General features: G+C 38.8%; 1 pseudogene; it reads right to left on the bottom strand.

The window, feature by feature from the left end:
- Positions 1-9,961: 9,961 nt before the first annotated feature.
- Positions 9,962-10,378, bottom strand: LOC115846140 (small ribosomal subunit protein uS12m pseudogene; annotated as a pseudogene).
- Between the last annotated feature and the right edge of the window lie 259 nt (positions 10,379-10,637).

The raw sequence follows: 10,637 nt of genomic DNA, 5'->3' as shown, positions 1-10,637 counted from the left end.
ACCCGTGAGCCATGGCCTCTGAGCCTGCACGTCCGGAGCCTGTGCTCCGCAACAGGAGAGGCCACAACAGTGAGAGGCCCGCGTACCGCAAAAAAAAAAAAAAAAAAAAAAAGATGGAGTGAAAATAAAAGTTATGAAAGAAAACTAAATGAATTGCATAAATGTAAGTTAATAAAAAATCAATTAATACAATTGTATAAATTAGTAAGAAAAGACAAAATAGATTTCAACTGATTAAACTGGAGGCTAAAAGTTTTAAATAAATTAATAATATTGTTAGGATATAATCAGTAATTTAATAGAGTGGGTATTAGGAGACTATAAACCAATGGTGGGGGTGTGTGTATGCATGTCATGCTTTTGCTACATTAAAATGATGATACAGATTCAAAAGCTTATTGCAGTTGTGAAGTCCTCAAAATAAAGAAGCCACAAAGCCTAGCATTCTACCCTTTTTTGCCCTTCTATGTATGGGGTTGATTCATGGGTTCTGTGAACTGAGAACTGGGGGCTGACAGAGGAAACCCAGACTGCTGCTCTGTGCCTCACATAACTGTTTCCTGTTCCTATTGCCCTGACCATCTAGAGACACCTGCGTCAGGGGAAAATACTCTCCTTAGTGAATGTGAAGCTAAGAGTTCCACTGTGTCAGACCCACCCAACAAGGGCAAGCACACTAAGAGGTGTGACCAGTCTTTTTGGCAGCAGCAGCAGTCAGTCATTACACTGATAAAGATACTCATCACTCAGATTCTATTTTACCTCATTTGGGCAAATCTTTTCTGCCTGATCATAGTCAAATCTGTATTTTTCACCCAAATAACTTGGATGCAAAGCCTTTGGAAAATGTTTAGCTATCATTTTTTGATGATAAGACTTCACATATTCAAAGCTAAGTTAAATGTGGTTCTTTTAACTGCACTTTGGAAGTCAGAATTATCATCGAATAGCTCAAAAATTAATATAAGAATATAAATGTTGTCATTGATTAGAAACAGTTCTAACACAATCTTGTATTGTGAGCATTTTTAACTTTATTGTAAAATCAACTGTGTTTTCATATTCTTCACCTTGAAAATGTCTCATTACATTATGACTCTGATCCCAGATTGTTGTTTTGATTTAATAGCTTTTTGTTCTTTTATAATTTTAAATGTTTCTTATGTTTAACTAAATGAACATAAGGAGATTATTAATTTTTAAAGCTCTAATCACTTTGTAATTAATGTGCTTTCTTTACCAGACACCTCAAAATTCCATTCACACCTGAAACATCTCACCTTAAACTGCTTATCTAGATAGCTTTCAATTTTGCACAGTCTCTGAGGTATAATCAGTCACTAGGGAGGATGCCTCCCTACCTTTTTATTTTCTTCTAGATATTGCAGTGTTACCAGGCCTCCCTTTAAAAATATTGCAAAGTTTGGTCTGGAAGAAAATGATACCATTTGTAGCTATTACTGGAAAAGTTTGTCATCACCTCAGTAATATTCCTCCTGGTTATTTCATACCTTGGCAGTGGTATGCCCTTCTAAAAACCTAAGTAATGGAATTGAACTCTCCCCAAGTATTCCTTAAGAACCTATTTTTGTTCTTAAAACTTTCTCCCTTAGATTTTGTCCTTAGTTCAAAAGTCTCTTCTTGCCTATATTCTGTCAGAGATGCACAGAAAATGTTTTTTGTAGTGCAAATGTTTTAAAGGTATTCATTATGTGGCAGAGATATTAAGAGTCTTCACAGAATAACCCTCATCAGCTAATGGGCCCTAGTAGGATGAGCCTGTAGAAGTCACTGGAATACACAGTGTTGGAGAAATTTATAGCCAGTCTATCAGCAGGATGTATTAGACATTTAGTCATGAACTAGGTACCTAATTCAGAGCTGACAAAAAGTAAAATCCCATAACAATCCCTCACAAGGAGTAGTTTCAGGAAAAACACTACTTCTCTGTAAGGCCTTAGATACCTATAACTGGAAGTCTTGTTCCTGGATTTGTATGAGAAAGAAGATGTTTGCAATATTTAAAGAGTTTCTCTGGTAATTCCTGACATTGCATGATTCTAAAATGTATTCTATTAGTTCCAAAGAAGCAGCTCTTTTTTAACAGAACTATAATTTTTTTAACTGATTGTCTTCGCATGACTGTGCAAGATACAAGTCAAGATATAGGGTAAGAACTCAAAGTACATTAAGGAAAAAGATAAAACTAAATTTAAAGCTATATAATAATATTTACATCGCATTTACTATGGGTCAGGCACTGTTCTCAACAATTCATGTATCTTAACCCATGTAATCCTCTCAAGAAGTCTATGAGCTGAGTTTTACTATAATCCCATTATTCAGATGTGGATACTCAAACACAGAAACCAGCTTACAGTAACAGAGAACAATGATTTCAACCCAGGGAGCCTGGTTCCAGAGATGGGCTCATAAACATTACACTCACTACATTGTCTCTTAATACCTTTCATCATGCCTCTACATGCTCAAGAGCACAAAATTCAGGGCTGATATCTCCAAGTGCAACTATAACAAGACATTTCTTGAATTAACACTGATCCACTAGATCTATCAATGAGAACAGGTAGAATAAGCAGTGCTAGGACGGGAAAAATCAAAAAGCAAGGAAGCATGACATAATATCAAAACAAAAAGATGCCAGTTTAAATCAAAGTACAATTTTTAAATTATCATTAAGGACTATAAATATTTAAACAGAGCCAGAAAAAATGCCCAAAAAATATTAAAATGAAATTTTTAGAGGAAAAACATCAGTGGAGAAAAAAAAACCTGACTTTAGCTTCCTGGTGAAGGCCTCAGAAAAGGCCTTCTGCCACATGAAAAAAATAAATTTGTTGAAGATGCCAACTGTTGTGCTTCGTTTAAAGATAAATTTCAAATATTTGACTTAGGTCTATAGTACAGAGACTCAATATTATTCAGTCGTCATCGATATATCTGTCCTAGCAAAGACATAATTTTCTGGCACATAAAATACATTTTAAAATAATATGCTTTTAAATATATTAGAAGAGCAATGATACCAGTATAATAATTCTTATATTTATTCAGTGTATCCCTAAGCCCAGTGCTGTCAGTTTCAAATGCAAAGCCTGTCATACTAATTTGCTTTTATTCCTCTAGCATGAGATATTCTATTAGGCATTGCCTTAGTCTAAAGGTTGAGTGAATGTACTTTTAAAAATCAACACATGAAGAAGGCTATTTCATCTAATTAGATTAATCCTCACCTAATGAATACACAGGGAGTTGCTTCAGAGTCATGAGTCCAGCTCTTAGTAGGTATTTAACCAATGTTTCTTGCATGAATTAATAAATAAATTTATCTGGCCACCAAAGCAGGAAAGCAGAGTGTGTTTTCCTTGAACATGATGACATAGGAACTTGGGTTTCTCTCTCAGCTTCCTGTGGAAGGGTAGCAGAATATGCCACCCCCAAATATGCCACTTTGGCATAAGAATTATTTTGAGCTGAAGGCAATTGAGCAGCAAGTATGAGAAAAGCTCTCTGCCCTCCCCCATTTGCCTAAAAGAACATACATTTATAAAGGTGTCCCTCTCCTCTCTCTATCAGGAAAGGACAGAAATTAATCCCCAGAGATAATTCTAGACCTTATAAGTCCAGAGACAGCACCAGGAAAATCTACATAACAAACCTTATTAACTAGTCTTTATCTTCCATTAGTTCCCCAGTATATCTACCTTTCTACAATTTGCCCCGCTAGGAACTCAAAGTCATTTTCCTTTGTCTTATTACTTCTGTAAAATTTTATTTTTCTGTTGTTAAGATAAGCCTAGGTTCTAGCCTTTGAGTTACTCATCACTCAGTACTTCTGTGTGTGTGCAATGCACTTGTTAGTAAACTTGTTTGGTTTTCTCTCATTAATTTGTCAGTCTTACTTGCAGGGCTCTCTGTTCAATGAATCTAAGATGCGTAGAGGAATAAGAAAAGGTTTCCTTCCCTATACTATTAAAGTGAAATATAAAAATAGAGAAGGGAGATCACAAAAACACAATAAAATAAACTGAAAGGCCAATTATTTACAAAAAACCAGTGTTTTACTCAATTAAGTCATTTCATTGATTAAAAACACACGAACAATTGGTATTACTGGCCAATTCAACCTCTTTTCTTAAAATTTTTTTCATTTTTCATACAATTTTTAAAGGTTACAGGTACAACCTCTTGAACTAGAATGAGGCACCTCTAACAGTCCTCAGCTCAGGGATAATAAAAGTACAATGATTTGTATGTAGCTTGGAGCTGTTGGAAACTCTATTCCTCAAACTTCTTTTTGCCTGTGAAACCATGGACCACCCAACTTGTACCTTCAATGTACTGGGGCCACAGACCTTCCTCCCAAAGTGGGTATTAAAACAAAGCTGAGAAGAGAGGATAGAGGCAGGAGAAAAGACTGCACTCTAGACACAGAGTGGCTGACAGCTGGCTAGTGCGGGATAAGTGTCTAGAAAAAGGTACTTCCCTGAAGGTTCATTGTCTTTACAATTTTCAAAACTTTGAAAATCTGGATGTCAGTATCCTGTTAGTGGTATTATAAACCTCAGAATATTTTCTGTTCCTTCGAGATTCATTAGGCCTCCACACCATGCAGTTATGCTACTGTAGGCAGATTTGTTCCCAGGCCTAGATATGGATTGGCTTTTTTACATTTTCTAAAATAGGTATTTTCAAAAGGGGTGGTACTGCCCCTTTGGGGGGCAGACGGGGATATGTGAAAACCTTTGGGATTGTCACCACCATTTTCAGAGGGTCCCTACTGTTATTTTGTTTGGGAAATGGGGATGTCAAATGTCCTGCTGTATGTGAAACAATCCAGCACAATAAACAATAATCTACCCAAAATGCCAATAGTGCTCTGTTGAGAAACCCAAACCCTAGAACATATGTCATTACCTGAAATGTCACACAGAGGCTTAAGATGTAAAATGGATAAAAGCAAAGCCCAACAATGAAATAACAAAATGTTGGTGGAATGCCCTAAAAATCACAAAGAAAATAAAAAGTCTCACTCTCACCCAGTATTATTTAGTGCTATTCCTGAAATTCTGACTATGCATAAGGATGGGAAACAGAAAAAAGAATTCCTTAAAAATTATTAAAAATAATCTCTTGGGGGCTTCCCTGGTGGCACAGTGGTTAAGAATCCGCCTGCCAATGCAGGGGACACGGGTTCGAGCCCTGGTCTGGGAAGATCTCATAAGCCGCAGAGCAACTAAGCCCGTGCGCCACAACTACTAAGCCTCTGCTCTAGAGCCCACGAGTCACAACTACTGAAGCCCGCGCGCCTAAAGCCCATGCTCCGCAACAAGAGAAACCACTGCAATGAGAAGCCAGCGCACTGCAATGAAGAGTAGCCCCCACTCGCTGCAACTAGAGAAAGCCCATGTGCAGCAATGAAGACCCAATGCAGCCAAAAATAAATTAATTAATTTAAAAAATAATAATTAATCTCTTGATACAGATATACTCAGTTAATAGGAACCCAATGCACCAATAATAACAGGAGAAATCAAATGGTAAGGTAATTCACAATAACAATAAAAATACAAAATGCCTAGGAATAGCCTTGATTAGAAAAGTAGGACCAATCTGAAGAAGATAGCAGAAAGAAAATTTGAATATAGAAGACATCATTGACATATAGAACAATAAATGAAAAGTCATGTGCTCTTTACCAGGTAAATTATTGTTTGATAGTTGCACTCTATATTTCTTTCTTCCCCTCCCCCTCCTCCTTCTTCCTCTTCCTCTTCCTCCTCTTCCTCTTCCTCTTCTTCTCCTTCATCTTCTCCTTCTCCTTCTTTTTCCCACTTTACAAAATTATTGCTGCATATATCTGGGAGAATAAGAAGGAAACTGTTACATAATGAAGTATTTGTTTGATCTTGGTGTCTGATTCCTGGGAATGAGCCTCTAAATCTTTGGAATTTCCCAAGTGATAGAAATGCCTTTGTTGGTGAACCCATCAGCCACACCTGAGTTATGCTAATGAGACAACTCATGGAAGACCCCAAGTTAACTTCAGGATGGGAGCTGGTCATTCCAGAAATACCAACTATATTTTAGAGAGTTGAGACTTTGAACCGCATGATGTCAACTCAGTGTGGAACCTCTGAGAAGGGGAGGAGTGGCCAATGATTTGATCAACCATTCCTATATAATGAAAGCTCAGTAAAAACTCTGAAGCCTGAGTGAGCTCCTGTGGTTGGTTATCATACACTGATGTGCCAAGAGAGTGGCACATTCTAAAGACACAGAAGCTTCATGTTTAGGATTCTCCCAGACTTCATCCTATGCCTGTCCCTCTTTGGCTGGTCCTCATTTGTATCCTTTATAATAGAACTGTAACTGTAAGTGTAATGCTTCCCTGAGTTCTGTGAGTCATTCTATTAAGTTGTTGAACCTGAAGGGGTAGCGGGAACCCGTGAGTTTGTAGCTGGTCAGAGATGTAGGTGACCTGAGAACTCTGGAGCTTGTGGCTGGTGTCTGAAGTGAGGGGAGTCTTGTGGAGGACTGTTTGCTTAATCTGTGAAGTCTGCACTCATTCTGGGTAGTCAGTGTCAGAATTGCATTGCAGAAACAATAACAAAATTTTTAGTTCAGGTGGTAAAATTAATTATATCCTTATATAAGGCAGAAATTATTTCTGTCTCATTGAGCTGCCTGTTTATTCTGAAAGACTTTATTTCAAAGGACGAATCCCAAACCAATATTCCCTTGTACTGAAGATAACACTCCATAGGTCTCTTGTGATTCTGCACATCCTCTGAGCAAAGATTGACTTGGTTCTGGACTATCATTTCAAGGATGTTTGTACAGCAGTCTTGGAAGATAGGGATAGTGTTTCCCAGCAGAGTAAAAAACAGACCTGCTTATTAACCATTATAGAAGCTCTCTCTAAGCTCAAGTTTTCTCAAGTGCAGCCCACTATGTATGCCGATGTCACCTTTTCACGTTATCTTGTGGAAATTGGGGCTCAAAGAACTGGCACAAAATAATTTTGATTCTTTGGCTACTGATACTGCTACGAATAATAAAATCTTTTGTGTTAGACCCAGGAGGCTTGAGTGTTCTACTAGCATCCATGAAACTATGACAGACTAATTTTTTAATTTGCAGGTAGCATAATATCTCTGTACTCGTCATTGTTCTTGACACATTAGTCCTCTTGCACCTGCCTTAACACAGGTTTTCTGGCAAAGCATTATAGCTACTCCAGCCCTATCTTCCCCCCAAAACAAACATGAATATGGTCTCAGGTGCATTTACTCTGGTGACATCTCAGGAAGCTAAAAGTAGTTAAGGATCTTTCCAACAGAGTGGCACAGAAAACATTTGGGACATTTATTGAAAATTGAATAAAATTGAAAATGATTGGAAATATTGGGTTAAATCAAATTTATAAACTGAGGTGTAAGAGAAAAAGGATTTGAGTAATGTGATATCAAATTTGGGGGGTGGGTAAGAGATATTAATGTGATTTAGTTAACTCAAAAAAATAAAAAATGTATGAATGAATGACTCACTGATTTATATACAGATATTTATAGATAGGGAGAGAGGTAAATAGATGATAGATATTTAGATAGATGATATTTAGATAGATAGATGCAAAGATAGATTTATAAATGTTCTCTAAAATCTAAGGGCAGTAATAGTGTTGAGTTCATGGGCATTACAGCTAAGAAACTAAGATGAAGCCCAGAAAACACTAAATGGTCAATTTATTATAAGTACATTCTTATTTATTCAATTGGAGACATATACATTTAGTATCTGACAAGCCTGGGCATGAGTGCACATAAAATTAATGTGGAGCATTCATGGCTAGAAAGAAATACTATTTTTAAACCTGGAAGTTGAGAATAAAAGTGTCAGTAATTCAGGTCTCTAGATCTTCCTCTCTGTGAAACTAACTTGGTAGGAATCCTAACTAAGGGAGTCTAACATAACCCATGTTGTATAAGAACAACTATTAATCTGTCCTCATCTTCATGTAAAAAATGTTTGGGTCAAATGAGTGCCACAATCCCTGCTGGAAAATGAGTCTAGTCACTTGATCACCTTGACCATTATGAAAATCAAAACGATACCAGTTTTTGAATAGCAGTATATTTTTCCTAAAGCTTGATGTTTGTATTTGGAATGCAAATCTTTTGCTGTGGTTAGAGTTGGTGAAATTGGCCTTTCTGGTATGACTTCTGACCCTGTTAATAAATTACTTTCAGATTCCCAAAGATAATACCTACCTAGTTCAGTGAATTATCAAGTCCCTTGTTAATCAAATCTTTTAAAAGCAGCTACAAAACTGATTGGGGCAGGAGGTACAGAAAGAGGATGGTGTACAGGGCATAAACAGTATAAATTACTCAGTTTTCTTAAAGAGCTTTCATCAAACAGGCAAGATAAGATCAGGAAAAACGCAAAAAATGCTGTATATAATTAATGATGAAAATTCTGATAGTCCAAGAGCTGTAAAAGCAGATGGTGATGAAGAAAAATGTAAATAACTGGGAAGGAAAGGCCTCTTAGAGAAGGCAAGGCTTTAAACTTTTGAGAGAACTTGAAGGATGAAGGAGACAAAAATGGAGGTAAAATTACAGAGAAAGGAAGAAGAATAAATATAGGACTAGGAAGGAGAATAGCATGCCTGGTTTGAGGATTACTTTTAAGGAGTAGAGGGAAAATCAGTCAATTTATAGGATGAGCCTTAAATTGTAAGCACAGGAAATTAGATTTGGTGTGGTAAGAACTAAGAAGACACCATAGACTATAGAGCAGAGGGGGGTTTTTTTGTTTGGTTTTTTTTTTTTGTTTTTTTTTTTGCGGTGTGCGGGCCTCTCACTGTTGTGGCCTCTCCCGTTGCGGAGCACAGGCTTCGGACGCGCAGGCTCAGCAGCCATGGCTCACAGGCCCAGCCGCTCCGCGTCATACGGGATCTTCCCGGACCGGGGCACGAACCCGTGTCCCCTGCATTGGCAGGCAGACCCTCAACCACTGCGCCACCAGAGAAGCCCTAGAGCAGAGTTTTAAGTTTTTTAAAAACCTGTCAACTTAGAATTCTTCACCCAGGAAAAATACCTTTCAAAACAAAGGTAAAATTAAGACTTTTCTGAAATACAAAAGCTGGAAGAATTCATCGCTAGTAAACTTTTTGCTCTGAGAAATATTAAAGTCTTTTAAGCAGAAGGAAAATGACACCAGATGAAAGTATGGATCCATGCAAAGGAATGAGAAGCAACAGAAATAGTAATTACATAAGTGGAAAGACTTTATTATTATTTAAATGTGTTTAAAAGCTAACAGACTGTTTAAAGAAAAAATAATAGCAGTATATGGTCTGTAACATATGTAGAAGTGAAATATATGATAACAGTGTCACAAAGGCCAGGTAAGGGAGATATGGAAGTATACTACTGTGAAGTTTATTTTTTTTGTTGTTGTTATGCACGTAAAGCATCTAGTTTAATCTTCACCAAATCCAATAAAGGGGATACTGCGAGTGGAGCTATTTTTTTCTGCAGGAGGAAACTGAGGTCAGAAGGGATGTCAGTGGCCAAGACCACACAGAGGGCGAATACCACACAAGGGGGTTCTGGGTTGGGTGGGGGCGGGGCGGTGTCTCTGTGTATATTGCAACCTCTTCCCAGTTCATGGCAGTACAGCAGAAGAGGTCCCTGGCATCAGCATGGAAATCAAGGGTGTTGGGAGAGGGGCGCCTTTTTTCTGATTCACACCCAGGGCCGCTATGGTTTAATGGTGGCCCTGATGGAAGAGGTGGCCAGGCTTTGAACCAGGGCCAGCTACTTCTAGAGCTGGAGTAGCTTCCCAAGGACACTGCAGGAGCCCCATGGGGAAGGTTGTTGTTCTGCCGTGAACACCCACCCGCTGTATCCGGGGGGAGGTGGAGAGGGGGTCACTTCTTCTGCACGTGGCCACAGTCGTACTTGCTGCACACATCGGTGAACTTGACGCCTGGCAGGTCCTGCCTGCAGCTGCCCTGCACGAGCATGACGTGTTGCTCCTGTAGGCTGTGGACCTCTCTGGGAATGAAGCAGACAGCCTCCCAACCAGTGCTGAGCTGCACGTGGCTGCATTTGCGGTTGGCCGAGTTGGGCTTCTTAGGCTTGCAGATGAACGTACTCAGGACCACGCCCTTCAGCTGCTGCCGGCCAGCCGAGGGGCCCACTTTCGCAGGCGGATACTTCAGAGATCCCCGGTGGTGCATCTGGTTCTGGGTGGCTGTGGGATGCGTGGCCCAAGGCAAGGAGGCCAGGGCTAGGCCATGATTTAGGAATGTGCTGAGGCCACAGAGAAGGCCGGACCAGGACATCTCGCTGCCTGCAACATCCCAACCCTAGCCGGGTCCACAGACACGTGGAATCCGGCCTCTCTCTGTTGTGAAGTTCTTATATTATACATGCAGTGGTATATCATTTAGGCAAATTGTGATAAGTTAAACATGTATACTTTGAACCTAAAGCAACGCTACACACACAGACACACACACACACATACATGCTCACACACAGCAAAGAATTATAACTAAGCCAGTAAAAGAGATAAAATGAAATAATAAAAAATACTTAATC

This window comes from Globicephala melas, chromosome 4, assembly GCF_963455315.2.
Source record: "Globicephala melas chromosome 4, mGloMel1.2, whole genome shotgun sequence".
Lineage (NCBI taxonomy): Eukaryota > Metazoa > Chordata > Mammalia > Artiodactyla > Delphinidae > Globicephala > Globicephala melas.
Note: the sequence above shows the minus strand (reverse complement) of the source record. Positions and strands in the feature narration are given on the sequence as shown.